This window comes from Pongo abelii, chromosome 1 (genome assembly GCF_028885655.2).
Source record: "Pongo abelii isolate AG06213 chromosome 1, NHGRI_mPonAbe1-v2.0_pri, whole genome shotgun sequence".
Classification (NCBI taxonomy): domain Eukaryota; kingdom Metazoa; phylum Chordata; class Mammalia; order Primates; family Hominidae; genus Pongo; species Pongo abelii.
The window spans coordinates 27,965,119-27,984,217 of NC_071985.2; positions in this window are offsets into that span (position 1 = coordinate 27,965,119).

The window sequence follows — 19,099 nt, forward strand, 5'->3', positions numbered from 1 at the left end:
TTTTCCTTTTACTGTGCAGCCTACCTGGCCTGTCCTATTTTGGTTCCCTGCCTATTGAAGTCCATTTATTCTGCAAGGCTCTTCTATTTGTACCTAGCCCAATGCCTTTCACACAATAGGTGCTCAATAACTAATATATAGTTAGATATATCTGTACTATATCTCTGCTAAAACAACGTAAAGAGGTAGGAGGCAGAAATGATGTCTTATTAACCCTTACGGCCTGCACACAGTAAACAGTTTAGGAAAAGTTTATTAAATAAATAAAGTCCCCATGCCCCATGGAACAAAAGGTATACAGGGAGTGCATTTCATGGGCTGTCCAAGACCTCACGTCAGAAACGTATGTTTAGGCAGCAAGAACACACAAGAGGCAAGAGAGTAAGAAAGTACGCTGGAAAATTTTGCTAGCTGGGTCAATTCCAATTTGGCAAAAACAAGCCTTCTGCTTTTTCTCCAGGGTTCTTTCTCCCAGTATCACTTATTAATGCTAATTAGTCAAGGGTGTGCCATGATGCAGAACACTTGTGACCCGTAAGGATTAGAGAGAGAGACTGTCATTTCTCAAATGACCCACGAGAGGCAGCCAGAGGCAGCGACGGGGAAGGAGAGGAGGGGAAGAGGAACTTCTCTGCAAAGAATCACACTAAAGTAAGTGCAAGTAAAAATAAATCCACATATAAAACAACTGTACAAATGTTAGCAGTATTTTCACAGCTGGGTTTCTTTGCCTAAAATACTTAGCACTTACTTTAGAAAACTCACTTCTAAACAGAAATGGTCTGACTGATCACAGAAGCTGAACCCTGATACAACTCTGACTTTGAACTTGACTTTTGCCCAGATGGGAATAAAAATAATGACTTCTTCTAAGTAAGAACGTTAATTGCCATGAATTCACACCAGACTGTGGTGGGTGACCTTTATCTCACATATGAGGAAATTAAGGTAGGGCTTGGTTTAGGAAGCTAGATTCGTAACAGTCAGCATATTTATATCCAGATTGGGGGGGGACTCTGGATTTAAAACACTTTCCCTTGGAAAACACTGACTGTCTGTTTCCATGGCACTAAAAACACCCCACTTGAATAACTGCCCAGTTACTTATCATAGCAGGATTAGTGGTCTTCTCAAAGCATCTGCATTCACATTCCTGGTATTTATTTCCTGTAGATATTAGTTTCAAAGACTGATGCCACAGGACATGAATAATCACGGTGACTCACTTTTAGGGACTTTCCCCTGGGGAGTGCCACCTACAGAGCCTCAGAATGAAGTGGGCACATATTAATTAAAATATGTTTCATCTCCAAATGACTACGACAGAAGCTATACTGATGAATATGACAACTAAATACAAAATAATATCGTAATGACTAGCAATGATTCAAATATTGTGCTCATTATGTTATCTTTCATCCATTTATTTGATAAATATTTAATGAGTGATGGGACTTCTATGTGTCAGAGTGCTGGTTAGCACAGGCCATGTTTCAATAAATTTACAACCCAGCAGGCACTGTTCCTATCAACTAATGAGATTTTTTAATTTAATATTTTTTGATCAAAGCAAGGGAGTCTTCACAATTACCAAAAAATATATTTGGTAAGGAAACAGTAAACAGAACCAATTATTCCTTCTTGGTTGAGCTAAGAAAACAAGCTTTGTGCTTACACTTCCATAGTGATCAGGGATTTCTCACCCCTTGAATTTCTGTAGCGTAAATTGTTGACGTCTCTTCACTTCCCTGTCTCATTTCCTTGCCCAGGTGGTGAGCCCTGTGCATGAGCCTCTGCCTGACTCATCTTTGCATCTGCAATGCCTCACACATGCCTCACATCTCCCCGCCAGGCAAGCAGTGTTAGCGAAAACAGGATGCCATCAGTTCAGTAAAGAAGAGACTGACAACAAACTGTGAATAGAAAAGTCAAATAGGAATGCATTGGCTTTTAAAAAATTTATTTTCCAAATTATCCTACAGTAAAGTTGACTTTTTTCTTTGATGCACAGCTCTATGGATTTCCACATATGTATAGATCTGTGTAACCACCACAAAGAGGATACGAAGCAGTGCCATAACCCCCCAAAGCTTCCCCATGCTGTCCCTTTATAGTCACCCCCTCCCTTCACCATAATCCCTGGCAATCACTAATCTCTTCTCCACTATTGTGCTTTTGTCTTTTGAAACTGGCATCTCTTACTCAGCACAGAGTTATCTAAGTTGTTCTTTTTTATTACTGAATAGTGTTCTATCATATGTGGTATCGCAGTTTATTTACCCTTTCACTCACTGAGGGACATTCAAGTTATTTTCAGTTTGTAGCTACTGTAAAAAAAAAAAAAAAAAAAAGCTACTCTGAAGTTTTGTTTATCAGTTTCATGTGAACATACATTTTCATTTTCCTGGGGTAAATACTCAGGATTGGCCTTGTGGAGTTATAGCGTAGATGTATGTTTCACTTTATAAGGAAACTGCCAAGCCATTATCCAGAGTTAGTGTAGCATTTTCCAATTCCAGCCATCAGGTATGTGAATTCTACTTACTCAGCATCCTTGTCAACACTCTGTGTTGTCAGCATTTATTTTGGACATTCTTTTTTTTTTGATGGAGTCTCTCTGTTGCCCAGGCTGGAGTGCAGTGGCATGATCTTGGCTCACTGCAACCTCTGCCTCCCGCGTTCAAGCAATTCTCCTGCCTTAGCCTCCAGAGTAGCTGGGATTACAGGTGTGCGCCACCACGCCCAGCTATTTTTTTTTTCTTTTTCTATTTTTAGTAGAGATAGGGTTTCACCTGCTTGGTCAGGCTGGTTTTGAACTCCTGACATCAGGTGATCCACCTGCCTCAGCCTCCCAAAGTGCTGGGATTACAGGCGTGAGCCACCACGCCTGCCCTTATTTTGGACATTCTGATAGGTGTGTGGTTGTAGCTCATTGTTGTTTAAATTCACATTACCTTAATGGCTTGTGATATTGAACATCTTTTCTTGTACTTTATACAGTAGTCCCCTCTTATCCAAGGTTTTTCTTTTTGCAGTTTCAGTTACCAGCAGTCAACTGCGTCCTGAAAATATTAAATAGAAAATTCCAGAAACAAACAATTCGTAAGTTTTAAACTGCACACTGTTCTGAGTAGTGTGATGAAATCTTGTGCAGCCCTGCTCCGTGGGACATGAATCCCCTCTGTCCAGCGTATTCACGCTGTATAGGCTACTTGCCTGTTAGTCACTGAGTAGGCATCTCACTTATCAGATTACTGTCACGACATCCATCGCATAGTCATTTTATCATCTCACGTCATCACAAGAAGAAGAGTGATTGCAGTACGAGATGAGGGAGAGACCACATTCACATAACTTTTATTATAGTATATTATTATAATTGTTTTATTATTATTAGTTATTTAGGGTTCAGTACGATCCACAGTTTCAAGCATCCACTGGGGGTCTTGAAATGTATCCCCTGTGGATAAGGAGGCGATGGTGGGGAGGTCTCCTGTGTCTGGTGAAGCATCTGTTCAATCTCTTTGTTCATTTTTAATTGGGTTATTTGATTTCTTATTGTTGAGTTTTGAGAGTGTGTTATGTAATCTGGATACAAAGTTCTCTGTTAGGAGATTTGAAAATATTTTCTTTTAGTCTGTGGCTTGTCTTTTTATTCTCTTGGAAGTGATTTAGTAGAGCAAAAGTTTTTGATTTTGATAAAATTTCATTTTTTCTTTTTTGTATCATGATTTTGACATCATTTAAAACTCCTTTCCTAACCCCAGATAATGAAGATATTTTTCTATGTTTTCTTCTAAAAGTTTTACAGTTTTATGATGAATACATTGCCTTTTGATGAACAAAGAAAATGGGCTACTTGATAACAGATTTCCTTCTTGGTGGTGTAGTTTGCCCTATTGATTTTGGAGAGTTGTAGGAGCCTTCTGGATAGGGCTGCATGCCTGGGAATGTCTCTTGCATCACACACAGGCAGAACTGCAGTCTGCTATCCACCATCAAATATTCAAAAATAGTCTGATAAGCAAGTGTTTTTTCATGTGTGCTAGAATCATATGATGATAATGCCTGATCTGAACCAATGTGAGACTACTTGTGTTTATTTTATCCCTATTGATGTGACCACCACACATTCAGTAATAGAACTCTTCATGTGTTGAATTAGGGGTCCTACTCCAGTCCCTGATCAGAGTATTCCACAATATTCAATATATAGACTGTGTTACATATCTACCATCTGAAAATTCTGAATTCTGAATAGTGGATTTGTTCATAAGGGTTTCAGAAAGAGGATTGTGCATCTGACATATAAGTGGTTCTTGTGATAGTTCTCATAGTCGCAACAAGGAAGTCTTCTTCCGGTGTCCCCAATCCTGGCCAGAAGTTCACATTAATTTGACTGAGGATGGAAAGAGGGGTCACTATATTTACTACATTATTCAACCCAAATTAATATGTTTCTCTTGTGATAAAGGAGGTTTCTTGATATCTTTTCCCATTCTTCTTTCTGGTGATAAAACTACTGACCAGTCAGCCCCTAAATATTGGAGAAGGCCTTGGCTTTTACATGATGATGTATGTATATGAGTACACACATCAGTTAGAAACAGGATGGGAGGCCTGGGTTAGACCCAAGCAAGGACACCCCAGCCCTCTGCTTGCCAGGACTGGGGTGCTGTGTGTCCATCTGGGCCAACTGGAAACAAGCAGAAAGACAGGGCTTATGGCATGATTTGGGGCAGTCTGTGCACAGCGGCTGGCACAGAGCAAAGGCCCAATAGAAGTTAAGCAAAGGGCATTCTGACCACAATATCTTGTCATTTCAGGTGTGACTGTGCCTATAATTGTACCATAAGGAATTCAGCCCATGCGACTAAGTTATGCCTTTCTCTGTAGTAGCTTAATGGGAAATCAGGGCATCTCCGGCACTATAGTGTGTCACTTTATCAGACACTGATCCAACTCACACATTTGTCCTTCTGATGCATGTCTTTCCTCCTCCTTTACTGCTGCAATTAGAGTGAGAACCCATGCTATGATTCCACTCCCTGTCTAAAACCAAGTGTACTCTGAGAAAGTTAGAAATTATTCTCTATCTGCTTCCAGAAGCTTATCTCAAGACTTAAAAATTGAAGAGAGTAAAATTAATAGCCAGGAGTAACAAAAAAAAGAAAGAGATTTTAGCTTGCCATTTCTTTAAGTTATGTATTTTTGTCTTGTGAGGTTCAATCTGGAGAAAAGCACTTAGACACGAGGCAGGGTCGGTTCAGGGGCAGGGCCATATTTAAAAGCTCAAAATGCTTGCTTTTGTGGTGACAAAGGAATCAACACTTCTTTTTTCTTCCCAAAAGGAAACAGAAGCTTATTATCCTGACAGAGGAAATGCAGAAGTTTGTAGGTGGAGATTAACCCTTACTCCCAAACACTGAGGCTCCTGTTCAACTTCTTGCTTAAGAGATTTTAGTAACTTTTAAAAATTCTTAGCATGCTACATTGGTTGGCTCTCCAAATAATTTAGAAAACTTGTGACCTGAAGTTTTCATGGAGTTGATGTAACTGTTCTGGAAATCTCTTGACTTGAACTTGAGACTCACTAGCACACAGCTGCAGTATGTCCACCATCAACAGCAATCTGTACCCAGAAAGCAGTGGGAAATGGGGGAAAAACAAGAGACAACCTCAAAGAAATCTAGGTCTTTCCTGAGCTGCAGTTCTACATATTGACCACCAGGTGTCTATCTTCACACAAGCAGTCTTGCTTGGAGGATGATGTACTACTTGACTGTGGGATTATTTTTAAAATGAAAGCAATTTTTTAGATATGGGTATTTGTAAGTATAAATGTGCAAATGTAAAGTGAAGTCTCAAAGCCAAACTTAATAATTTACAATTCCTTATCTAAGTAGGATAATCAATTGAACCTTGTGTTGACCTTCTAAAGTTGTTTGGAAAAACTAATTGGGGGAGTAAATGGCCAATAGATTTGGGGAATGGTGAAAAAAAATTGTCCTCTTCCTAAATTTTATCATGCTATTTTTTTAAATTTCAAGGTCCTTAGCATGCAAACAGGTGTATGTTCCCAGGAACATGGTTTTTGGTAAAAACAGACAAATTGTATTCTGAGCTGGCTTCTGTACTCTGTAGTTCAATTTCATAGTTCAGTTTCTATTGTAGATCATTTTCCAGTTTCAATTCTAGGCCCTGATACAGGTGAAAAATATCTCTACCAGGAAGTGCAAGAATAAGATTTGACTTTTTTGGTCCCATAATTGGAAGTGACATTATAGTAGAATTAGATAACTCCAGTAAGGTTTAGGATGCACAATTTATGCATTTATGTCAATATTAGAAAAGAAGTGCTCTTTTGGTCTGCAAAGAAAGGTCACCAGATTAAACAGTTTCAGGGATATCTTTTGTATCTCTCTACTTTTGTTTGTTGTTCATTTGTTTTGTTTTGCTTTAAGTTACCCAAAAAATAGTTTCCATAATTTTAGGAACCTTCTGTTTTCATTCTCTTCCTTGCCAAAACACGGAGGTCCCTGAGAGCCCTAGAGGCCCTTTATATCTTTAAATAAATTATATATAGAAGACACTAAAAAAAATTACCTAGTACAGAAGTACTTTAAGAGAAAGAACTGTACCATCCTATGCAACTATTTTAGTGAGGCCTGAGGAGGAAGAAAACATAAATATATTACATCAAAGCACTGCGTGGAGACTGAAGACTTTGCTTTTGGTTGTTATTTTTAAGTTTTATTTGGTTTCGTTTATTGTTTTGATACCTTTGAAACATTAAAATAAGTTTCTCCAGTGACCATATCTATCAAGCTCTTTATTGGGTGGTGCTCTCACCAATGTTGGCTTCTCATTTCTGTTCCCTCAAATATTTATAGATAATGCTTACTAAAGCTCAGTTTGTTTCCAAATTTTGTGTTTTTTGTTTTTTCTTTTCTTTTTTTTTTTTTTTTTTTTGAGACAGAGTCTTACTCTGTCACCCAGGCTGGAGTGCACTGGCACGATCTTGGCTCACTGCACGCTCCGCCTCCCGGGTTCACGCCATCCTCCTGCCTCAGCCTCCCAAGTAGCTGGGACTACAGGCGCCTGCCACCACGCCCGGCTAATTTTTGTATTTTTAGTAGAGACAGGGTTTCACCATGTTAGCCAGGATAGGATGGTCTCAATCTCCTGACCTCGTGATTTGCCTGCCTCGGCCTCCCAAAGTACTGGGATTACAGGCGTGAGCCACCACGCCTGGTAATTTTGTCTTTTTAACACTATTTTTTATAATACATTCATTTGTTCATTAATTTGATCAAACTTTTTATTACTTACTGTGAACTTCATGCTGTGAATAGGATAAAAATGATTAGGAACCAGTCTCCTCTCTGAAAAATCTATTAAGCCAGTGAAAAGAACTTTGTAAGCCATCTCCTAAATACACTTCTGGATCCTATTGAATAAAGTGGAAATATGTTACACTGCAGGCATTTTTTTTGTGAAATAAAACAAATTTCTGTTTTATGTCATGTAATTTGCTTTCAATATTAAATTGTTATGCTTAGAGAGCATTGTCACTACAATACATGAAATAATAAGTCATGTTTTTGCAATGGAGGTGAAACATAGTGATCTACATGTTTACATAAAATTGCCATGCAAATTATATCTCCAATATTATTTATTAAACTAATGGATGTGAGCAGACAGGTAAGGACTGATATCAATGTATCTATTATATGAAGAGGAAAATAAAAATTCACTTTGCAAAATTATTTTCACTTGGCTTTAGTTGTCTGGATATAATTATTTTACTTTTATTATTATATTTAAGTCATTGCATCTGTTTCCAAAATGTTCTGTAATGGAAGTATTAACAGGAAGCAAGTTCTGCAACTGAAACCGCTTTCTCTCCAACCATAGCATCTATGGTGATGAATGAACATAGGAAAAGAAATAAAAGCAGTAGAAACCTGGAAGGAAAACCTCTAAATGCTTAGGTTAACTTTGGCTAGAATGAAATGGAAAGGAACCATCTCTCTGTTTCCTTTGAAAACCATTCTTAAAAATCCCAGAGTGCATGTTATAACAATTGCCAAAAGGCCAAATGAATGGGTTTTTCATTAGGCAAGCTAAAATGGTGGAGAAAAATTTGTGTTTTTTTTTTAAGGATGTCAATAATGGTCTAGTTACTGTGATTTGAAAAGAAATCCAACAGGTTCATATTGCTTCATAAAACTGTGAAAATAACAAGCCTGCTTAAGTGGAAAGGGCCCCTTTAAAGTCTGAAAGATAACTTCAAAGTCAAGGAAGTTCTTTGTATTCTTTCATTTATTTGCTGAGCTCTGACTAGTTTGCTGACTTTAAACCTTTACATTCATCTTGCTATTTTCCACTTAAGGTGGTCATTTGTTTATTAATTCACTAAATATTTATTGAATGTCAGCCAGCATTCAATAACGGGCATGTAAATTAACAGATATGGGTCTTACCATCAAGGGGCTCCTTATCTAATGTGATAGCAAATGGGTCCCTCAACTCACTAAAAATATCGAATTACTGAATTATAATAATGTGAACACAATTTCAGCAGTTCAGAGAGTTGATCCTGACAATCACCCATAAGGGGATATTTAAGCTTGTCCATAGTGTTTAACTAGTTTTTTGATAGCCATGAGGTGGGAGAAGGCATTTTAGGAAAAAATAAAGAATACCATGAAAAATCATACAGCATGTAATTATATGCTTGCAGACAAAGCGTAGAATAATGTGGCTGGAGCACATGTGCATGGAACAAAAGTAGCAAGAGATGAGGACAGAAATAGTAAATTAAAACTAGGTTATGATAATTCTTGATAGCATTGCAAGGAGCAAAGAACTCATTATGTAATAACTACATTTACAGAATACAGTTAAAAAGAAAAAAAATCCTGCATCACAACTTTATCACTGAGGACTCTTCAAATTGTAAGTAACTGAACACCTAGGCCAAATAGCTTAAGCAAAAAGAGAACTAACTGGTTTGCATAAATGCATGGGTAGACTTCAGGCATAGCTTAATTCAATGACCAAATGACATCACCAGGACCAATCTCTCTGTCCTGGGTTTGCTCCATACTAGGGATCTTGGTATTAATGCCTTACCTCACTTTGTTGCCATGACCTTAAAAGCACACTTTGAGACTGACATTATCCAGGTGGTAGAGTATGAAGCCCCAGACACTTCTTTCCTCCAGTGGAAACACTGATTCAACAATATATAGACCAATTCCCTTTATGATAAAGTAGAAACCAGTTAAGAGGCTTCTGCACCCCAAGTGAATGCAGAAATCAGCCATATCAAAGCCATTAGAAAAATTTATGGCACCTTAATACCATAATCTCTCCCCTTGTCACAGCACCACACATGTGGGAAGAAACTCCTAGCTCCCAGCCTCTCTCTAAGGAGAAAAAAAGAAGTTTCAGCTGTATGTCCAATGTTCTGACTTTTTGGGAGGTACCTGAGGGACTGGCTTCTGTTTCACCTGTCTCAGAGCACTGATAGGAGCCAGCATACTCTAGATTTCTGGGAGCCACTGAGAACAAAATAGAGATGGGAAGCTTATTGCTGCTTCAGAGGGCTTACAGTAGAGCATATAGGGCTGAAGTGGCCTCTCAGGGGAGAAAGAGAAGAGTGGAGTATATATCAAACTTTCTGACTTTTCATCAGCAACTGGTTTTTGTGTAACTCAACTTGGGGTGCTGATGGAACAAGCATACTCTAGCTCTTTGGAGGAAGCTGAGAACAAGAACGAGCTGGGAGCATGCTGCTGTTTTAGAGGACCCATGGTACAGCAGACAGACATCAGAGGGAGCCAGAGATTATGAGCTCCTAAAAAAAGAAACAAGCAAATCTCTATAATTAAGAATCTACATGCAAAAGTCCAAAGAAGACACATCACAGAAAAGATTTGAGAGGGCTCCAGAATCCCCAGCCAATCTTAATGATGATATCATTCCCAGTACAAATCCAGCATGTAAAAACTGGGAGAGGTGGTTGTTTTTTCAAATGTGTAAGTACCAGTGCAAAGTTTAAAAAGGCATGAAGAAACAGGGAGAAATGCTCCAATAAAAAAAAAAAAAACAAATCTCCAGAAATCAACCCTAAATAAATAAAAGTGTATGAATTACCTAACAAAGAATTCAAAATAAACTTTAAAAGATACTCAATGAGCTCATACAAACAATGACTGAGCAAAATAAGAATTTCAACAAAAAGATACAAACAAAAAGAATAGAATAAGTTTTGGAGCTGAAGAAGGTTGTAAATGAACTGAAAAAAATAACTAATATTGTAAACTAAAATTAGAATCCTATGCCCCCACCCCACACCAACTGAATGGACCCCGTTTTGGTCAAAAAACTATAGAGAAACCTTAAAAACTGAGTTCCCAGCCATGATGGGACAGGAAGTCAGACATGCCTTATTATACACCCTCTCTTTTGCAGTTTAGACACAATGACTGACCAGCATTAATGTTAAAATAGAGATCTAAGACTGACAAAACAAACTTTTTGTGGCAATAAAATGTCAAATTATAAACAGGACCCAAGGCCATGCCAGGCAAGAGTTAAGTCATGCATCCCCTACACTTAAAAAATAAACTATGTTCTAACTGCCACAAGATTTTTCTTTTTCTTTAGCAGCTAAACAAACACTGGTCTTGAGATAAGCAGTATCTCAAAAAAAAACTTTCAGCTCTTCTACCACCAGCCACTGACTAACTGATCACTCTGTTCTACAAGTCATACATAACTACAGCTTTAATTAGACAAGAAATTAGTTTGTCTGATAAGAAGATTACCAACTGTGGACCTGTTCTAGCCAGTTTAGAGGTTATGCACCTTGACTTCATGTCCCTCTTCGCTTTTTGAAATATAAGCCCTAATTGTAATGCAATGAGATGTTGAGTCAGAATCACCTGCCTGAATATTTGTAGCTCCTCCTGTAACCTGTTGAATATGTATGTTAGCTAACCCACTCAGCATAAGGCTCCTACCCTAATCCCCACTCCTTCAAAGTGCCTTTCTCTGTTATTTGCCAGATGCTATGCTTCCCAGCTGTGGATAGTGACCTTGAAGGCTGTAACGTTCACAAGAAATGAAGTCTCCTCTCCTTTTCTAAATTTATAAATTTTGTGATTTTTCAGTTAATAGTGTTTAACAGCAAGTTTGATTAAGCAGAATAAAAAATCAGTGAACTAGAAGTCATTTGAAATTACCCAGTAAGAAGAGCAAAAAGAAAATAGAATAATGGAAAAGACCAAAGAAAGTCTAAGGGCCTTATGGGACACTATCAAAACACACATACACACACACTATATATGTATATACTCTCTCTATATATATATTAAACATAGGGAAATAAATAAAAGCAGTACAAACCTGGAAGCAAAACTTCTAAATGCTTAGGTTAACTTTGGCTAGAATGAAATGGAGAGGAACCATCTCTCTGTCTCCTTTGAAAATTATTCTTATGAAAGATTTCCCTGAAATCATTCATAAGATATATCTCATATATATATCTCATATATATATGAGATATATATATACCTCATATATATTTATATATTACAAATATAAAATATATATATTCGTAATCAGGGTTTCATAAAAAAGAAGGGAGAGAAAGCTTATTTAAGTAAATAATGGCCAAACATGTCCCAAATATGTGCAGGAGATAGACCAACAGGTTCAAGAAGTCCAATGGAACCCAAATAGGATGAATCCAAATAAGTCAGCACTGAGACATATTATAACCGAATTGTCAAAAGCCAAAAATAAACAAATAATTTTGAAAGCAGCAAGAGAAGAGTGACTTGTCACATACAACTGAGCAATATATGACTATCAGCAGATTTCTTAGCAGAAACTTTGCAGGCCAGAACAAAGTGGGATGACATATTCAAAGTACTAAAATGACAACTAAATGCCAATCAAGAATGTCATATTCAGCAAAATTACTTGTCAAAAATGAAAGAGAGATAATGACTTTTTCAAAGAAATAAAAGGTAAGAAAATTTGTCACCACTTGGCCTCACTTATAAGAAATGCTAAAGGGAGTCCTTCAAGTTGGAACAAAAATATGCTAAACATTAAGACAAAGCATATGAAACTATAAAGCTTGCTGATAAAAGTAAATATATAGACAAATACAAAATGCTATAATAGTATAACAGTTGTGTGTAAATCACTTTTAGTTTTGGTATAGAAGTCAAAAGACAAAAGTATAAAAAATAACTATAAGTATAAAAATATGCTAATTGATACAATAAAAATGCAATTTGGTATATCAATAACAAAGTGTGGAGAGGAGGAGTAATACACAATTGTGTGTGCAACTGAACTCATGTTGTCATCAGCTTAAGGCACATTGTTACAATTACAAGCTATTTTATGTAAGTCCCATGATAACCACAAAAACAAACCTATGGAAGGTATACAAAGGAAAATGAGAAATGAACCAAAGTATATCACTACAAAAATCAGTGAAACACAAATAAAGATAATGAAAAAAAGTAGGAACAAAAGAACTATAGGACAGGTAGAAAACAATTTTTAAATGGCAATAGTAAATCTGTTCCTGTCAATAATGACATTAAATGTAAATTAATTGAACTCTCTAAACAAAAAACATAGAGTGGCTAAATGGATAAAATTTTTAAAAACATAGTCACATACTCTCTGCAAGAGACTCACTTTAGATTAAAAATATGTAGGACAAGGTGAAAAAAATAAAAAGAAAATATATTTCATAAAAATGGTAACCAAAATCGAGCAATGGTGGCCATAATTTTTTAGGCAAAATGGATTTTGAGTCAAAAAGTGTCACAAGAGAAAAGATGGATATAATACAATGACAAAAGAGTCAGTTCGCCAGGAAACATAACAATTATAAATATATATGTACCAAACATCAGAACACCTAAATGAATAAAGCGCACATTGACAGAACTGAGAGAGAAATAGACAGCAACACAATAATAGTAGAGAAATTTAATATTCTACTTTCAATAATGGAGAGAACATCCAGACAGAAGATTAATAAGGAAACAGAGAACTTGAACAGCACTATAACCCAACTGGACCTAATAGACATATACTGAACATTTCACTCAACAGCAACAGAATAAACATTCTTCTGAATTGCAAATGAAATAGCCTCCAGGATAAATCACATATAAAGTCACAAAAGCCTTAACAAATTTAAAAAGATTAAAATAATAAGTATTTTTTTGACTGTGATAGAATGAAACTAGAAATCAATAGCAGAAAGAGATCTGAAAAATTCAAAAATATGTAAAAAATAACATGCATAAATATGCAGTGGATCAAAGAAAAAATCAAAAGGGAAATTAGAAAATGTCTAGAGACAAATGAAAATAAAATACAACAAATCAAACCATATAGGATGTGGCAAAAGTAGTTCTAACAGGAAATTTTATAGCAATAAATGCCTACATTAAAAAAGAGAAAATAGGCCGGGTGTGGTGGCTCATGCCTATAGTCCCAGCACTTTGGAAGGCTGAGGCAGGTGGATCTCAAGGTCAGGAGATTGAGACCATCCTGGCTAACACGGTGAAAACCCAATAAAAATACAAAAAATATTAGCTGGGCATGGTGGCGGGCACCTGTAGTCCTAGCTACTTGGGAGGCTGAGGCAGGAGAATGGCATGAAACCAGGAGGCGAAGCTTGGAGTGAGCCGAGATTGTGCCACTGCACTCCAGGCTGAGCAACAGAGCGAGACTCTGTCTCAAAAAAAAAAAAAAAAAAAAAAAAAGAGAAAAATATATCTAATAAACAACTTTACCCTAGACCTCAAGAAACTAGAAAACAAAGAACAAACTAAGCCCAAAGTTAACAGAGGGGAGGAAAGAATAAATATTAGAGCAGAGATAAACAAAATTGAGAACAGAAAAATCAATGAAACTAAAAGTTTTTGAAAAAAATAAACTAATTTGACAAACTTTTACATAGACTAAGTAAGAATATAAGAGAGAAGATTCAAACAAAATCAGAAATGAAAGAGGAGACATTACAACAAATACCACAGAGGTAAAAAGATTTATAAGAGGCTGAACAATTACATGCCAACAAATTGGATAACCTAAAAGAAATAGATCAGTTCCTAGAAATATCCAACCTATCTGGTATGGTTTTGCTGTGTCCCCACCCAAATCTCATCCTGGCTTGTAGCTCCCACAATTCCCACATGTCATGAAAGGGATATGGTGGGAGGTAATTGAATCATGGGGGCAGGTCTTTCCCATGCTATTCTTGTAATAGTGAATAAGTCTGATGAGATCTGATGGTTTTATAAAGGGAAGTTTCCCTGCACAAGCCATCTCTTCTCTTGTCTGCCACCATGTGAGATGTGCCTTTCACCTTCCACCATGATTGTGAGGCCTCCCTAGCCACATGGAACTGTGAGTCCATTAAACCTCTTTCTTTTGTAAATTGCCTGATCTTGGGTATGTCTTTATCAGCAGCATGAAAATGGACTAATAGAGTAAACTGGTACCTGTAGAGTGGGGTATTGCTGAAAAGATACCACAAAATGTGGAAGCGACTTTGGGACTGGGTAACAGACAGAGGTTGGAAGAGTTTGGAGGGCTCAGAAGAAGAAAGAAAAGTGTAGGAAAGTTTGGAAGTCCCTAGAGACTTGTTGAATGGCTTTGACCAAAATGCTGATAATGATAATGGACAAGGAAATCCATGCTGAGGTAGTCTCAGATGGAGATGAGAAACTTATTGGGAACTGGAGCAAAGGTGACTCGTTATGTTTTACCAAACAGACTGGCAGCATTTTGCCCCTGTCCAACTTTGAACTTCAGAGAGATGATTTAGGGTATCCGGTAGAAGAAATTTCTAAGCAGCAAAGCATTAAAGAGGTGACTTGGGTGCTGTTAAAGGCATTTGGTTTTATAAGGGAAGCAGAGTACAAAAGTTCAGGAAATTTGAAGCCTGATAATGTGATAGAAAAGAAAACCCCATTTTCTGAGGAGAAATTCAAGCTGGCTGCAGAAATTTGCATAAATAGCAAGGATCCAAATGTTAATCCACAAACAATGGAGAAAATGTCTCCAGGGCATGTCCAAGACCTTTGCAGCACCCCTCCCATCACAGGCCTGGAGGCCCAGGAGGAAGAAAAATGGTTTTGTGGGTTGGGCCCAGGGTCTCTCTGCTGTGTGCAGTCTAGGGACTTGGTGCCCTGCATCTCAGCTGCTTTAGCCATGGCTAAAAGGGGCAAAGGTATAGCTCAGGCCATGGATTCAGAGGGTGCAAGCCCCAAGCCTTAGCAGCTTCCACGTGGTATTGAGCCTGCAGGTGCACAGAAGTCAAGAATTAAGGTTTGGGAACCTCTGCTTAGATTTCAGAGGATGCATGGAAATGCCTGGATGTCCAGGCAGAAGTTTGCTGCAGGGGCGGGGCACTCATGGATAACCTCTTCTAGGGCAGTGTGGAAGGGAAATGTGAGGTGGGAGCCCCCAAACAGACTCCCCCACTGGGGTGCTGCCTAGTGGACCTATGAGGAGAGGGCAACCATCCTCCAGACCCCAGAATGGTAGATGCACTGACTGCTTGGACCATGCACATGGAAAAGCTGTTGACACTCAATGCCAGTCTATGAGAGCAGCCTGGAAAGAGACTGTACCCTGCAACAGGGGCAGAGCTGCTCAAGACCATGGGAGCTCACCTTTTGCATCAACGTGACCTGGATGTGAGACATGGAATCAAAGGAGATCATTTTGGAGCTTTAAGATTTGACTCCCCTGCTGAATTTTGGACTTGCATGGGGCCTTTAGCCTTAATTTTGGCCAGTTTCTCCCATTTGGAATGGCTGCATTTACCCAACGCCTGTAACCCCATTTTATCTAGAAAGTAACTGACTTGCTTTTGATTTTACTGGCTCATAGGTGGAAGGGACTTGCCGTGTTTTAGATGAGACTTTGGACTGCCGACTTTTAAGCAGTCCATTTAATGCTGAAATGAGTTAAGACTTTGGGGGAGTGTTGGGAAGGCAAGATTGGTTTTGAAATGTGAGGACATGAGGTTTGAGAGGGGCCGGGGTGGAATGATAAGATTTGGCTGTGTCCTCACCCAAATCTCATCTTGGATTGTAGCTCCCATAATTCCCACATGTTGTGGGAGGGACCCAGTGGGAGGTAACTGAATAATGTGGGCGGGTCTTTCCTGTGCTATTCTCATGGTAGTGAATAAGTCTCATGAGATCTGATGGTTTTATAAAGAGAAGCTTCCCTGCACAAGCTCTCATTATCTCTTGTCTGTCACTATGTAAGATGTACCTTCCACCTTCCACCATGATTGTGAGGCCTCCCCAGCCAGGTGGAATTGTGAGTCCATTAAACCTCTTTTTCTTTAAAAATTAGTCTCAGGCATGTCTTCATCAGCAGTGTGAAAATGGACTAATACACTACCAAAACTTATTCATGGAGAAATAGAAAAGGTGAAAAGACGAATAAGAAATGAAGAGATTGACTCAGTAATTAAAAACCTCCCAACAAACAAAATCCCAGGGGCCTTTTGACTATTCTTGTCCTTTTGCTTTTTCATATAAAAGTTTTAAGATCAGTTTGTCAAGTTCTATGGAAAGCCCTGTTGGGGTATCGATAGGAATAACATAAAATCAATCTATTAAATTTGTGGAGAATTGACATAGTTGTAACTTAAGTCTTATTAACCATGTACATGGTTTATATCTTGGTTCAATTGGGTATTTAAAGTCAATCAAAGTTTCATAAAGGTTTTACTTTTTTATCTTTGTGGATGTTTTATATTTTAATTGATATGGTAAGTGATGTCTCATCATTATATCTTCTAGTTGTAGCTTATACTTACAGACAATCTGCATAAATTTCTCTAAGTCTAAAAGTAAGTGTCTGCAAATTCCTCTTGAATTTCTATGTGGATTATATCATCTGAAAATAATAAGATTTTTTTCTTCTAAAAATAGATTTTTGATTAATGAACCAAAAAATAGATTTGACAGAATCTCTAATATAATGTTAAATGAAATTTTGATAGCAGGAAGATGTGTCATACTTCTAATTTTAACAGAAACATTTTGAGTTTTACTATTTAGAATAGTGATTTTAAAATGTTGTTGTAGTGCCTTTTCTTTCAGGTTGAAGTATCCTCCTCTTACCTGAGTTTATTAAGGAATTTTTAAATATAAAGAATGAATGTTGAGTATATTGCATGCTTCTTATGCATACATTGAAGCAATCATATGATTTTTTTGGTTTGATTTGTCCATGTCATTAATCACATTAATAGATTTTTTATGATTGACCCAGCCTTGTATTCCTGGAATATAATTAGCTTAGCCAGCATGTATTTTTGTTTTCTACAATATGGAATTCAGTTTGCTAACACTTTTCCTTAGTGTTTTTCATCTATGTTTCTAAATCAGAACTTGTCTGATTTTGTTCTCAAAATGTTCTTATCTTTTCTTTGTTTAATATGCAGGTTATATGAGCCTCATAAAACTAGTTGGGAGTGGCCTCATTTTTGCAATTCTTTGGAAGATTTGGTATAAGGACAGAATTCTCTGTTCCTTAAACATTTGAATAACTCATCTCTAAGCTCATTTTTTGTCACATGGTGTTCTTAAATCAGTTTTAATATTTTCTGTCCATTTCATCTAGGTTTTAAAATATGTTGGCATACACTTTTAATAACATATACCTTTAAGAAAATCTGCTGCATCTATAATTACGTCTTTTAAAAATTTCTAATATTTTTTGGGGAGTGTGACTCTTCCTTTTTCTCCAGGTTAATCTTACCAATTTTTATGTCTTTTCAAACAACCAGCTTTTGTCTATGTTTATCCTTTCTCATATAATTATTTTGTATTTTTATAATTATTGTTCTTTATTATTTTATTCCTTTATTTTACTTATGTTCATTATGATGATCCTTCTAATTCCATAAATTGAATACCTAGGTAATTAAGTTTTAAGTTTCCTTCTTTCTAGGATAAACATTTAAGGCTGTATTTTTTTTTAAACTACTCTTTAGTTAAATCCCACGAATTTTGAAAGTAGTATTTTTATAAGCATTATGTTCCAAGTACTAATTTTCACTAAGAATTTTGTGGGTTTTTAAAGACAATTTTTATTTTATTTCTAAACTTATGGACTTTTTAAATTACACTTTTTATTTTATAATACTTTCAGAGTCACAGAAAAGTTGCAAGGATAATGTGTAGGATACAGAGAATTTCCATATACCCTACACTCAGTTTACTTATTATTAACATCTAAAAATATTATGGTAAATTTGTTAAAACTGATGAAGCAATATTAATATGTTATTAACAATTAAAATTCATACTTTGTTCATATTTCTTTTGTGCTTATCTATTTTTTTTCTGTTCCAGAATACATTTCATTTATCTATCTTATCTCTTTGAACTCCTTTAGATAGTAACAATTTGTTAGACTTTTCTTGCTTTTGATGACTTTGATAATTTTACAGAGTACTTGTCAGTTATTTTGTAGAATGTTCTTCATTTGGATTTGTCTAATCGTTTTCTCACGGTTAGGGGGTTATGGTTTTTTTGGGGGAAGTAAAATGCCATTTTCATCACATCATTCCAAAGGGATGTAGTATTGACATGATTTATCATTAATGATGTTAACTTTGATCACTTTCCCTCAAGTAGTGTTTGTGAAGTTTCTCTACTGTTAAGTTATTCTTTTTTTCACTTTCTACCTTGTGCCCTTTAGAAGGAAGTCACTATACACAGTTCACATTACAGGATGGAGACTTATGCGCCTTTGGGGAGAGGGCATGAGGATATTTATGTAAATTATTTGAAATTTCTCTGCATGGTAGATTTGTCTCTTCTCTGTTGTTTATTTAATAATTTATTTATGTCAGTATAAACTGATGGATATTTATTTTATACTTTGTGTTATAATTTAATTGTAGGCTATTTATTGCTTTGCTTTCAAATTATTTCAGCTATGACTTTTAATTGATTTTTAAAGTTAAATTTTTTTTTTTTTTTTGAGACGGAGTCTTGCTCTGTTGCCC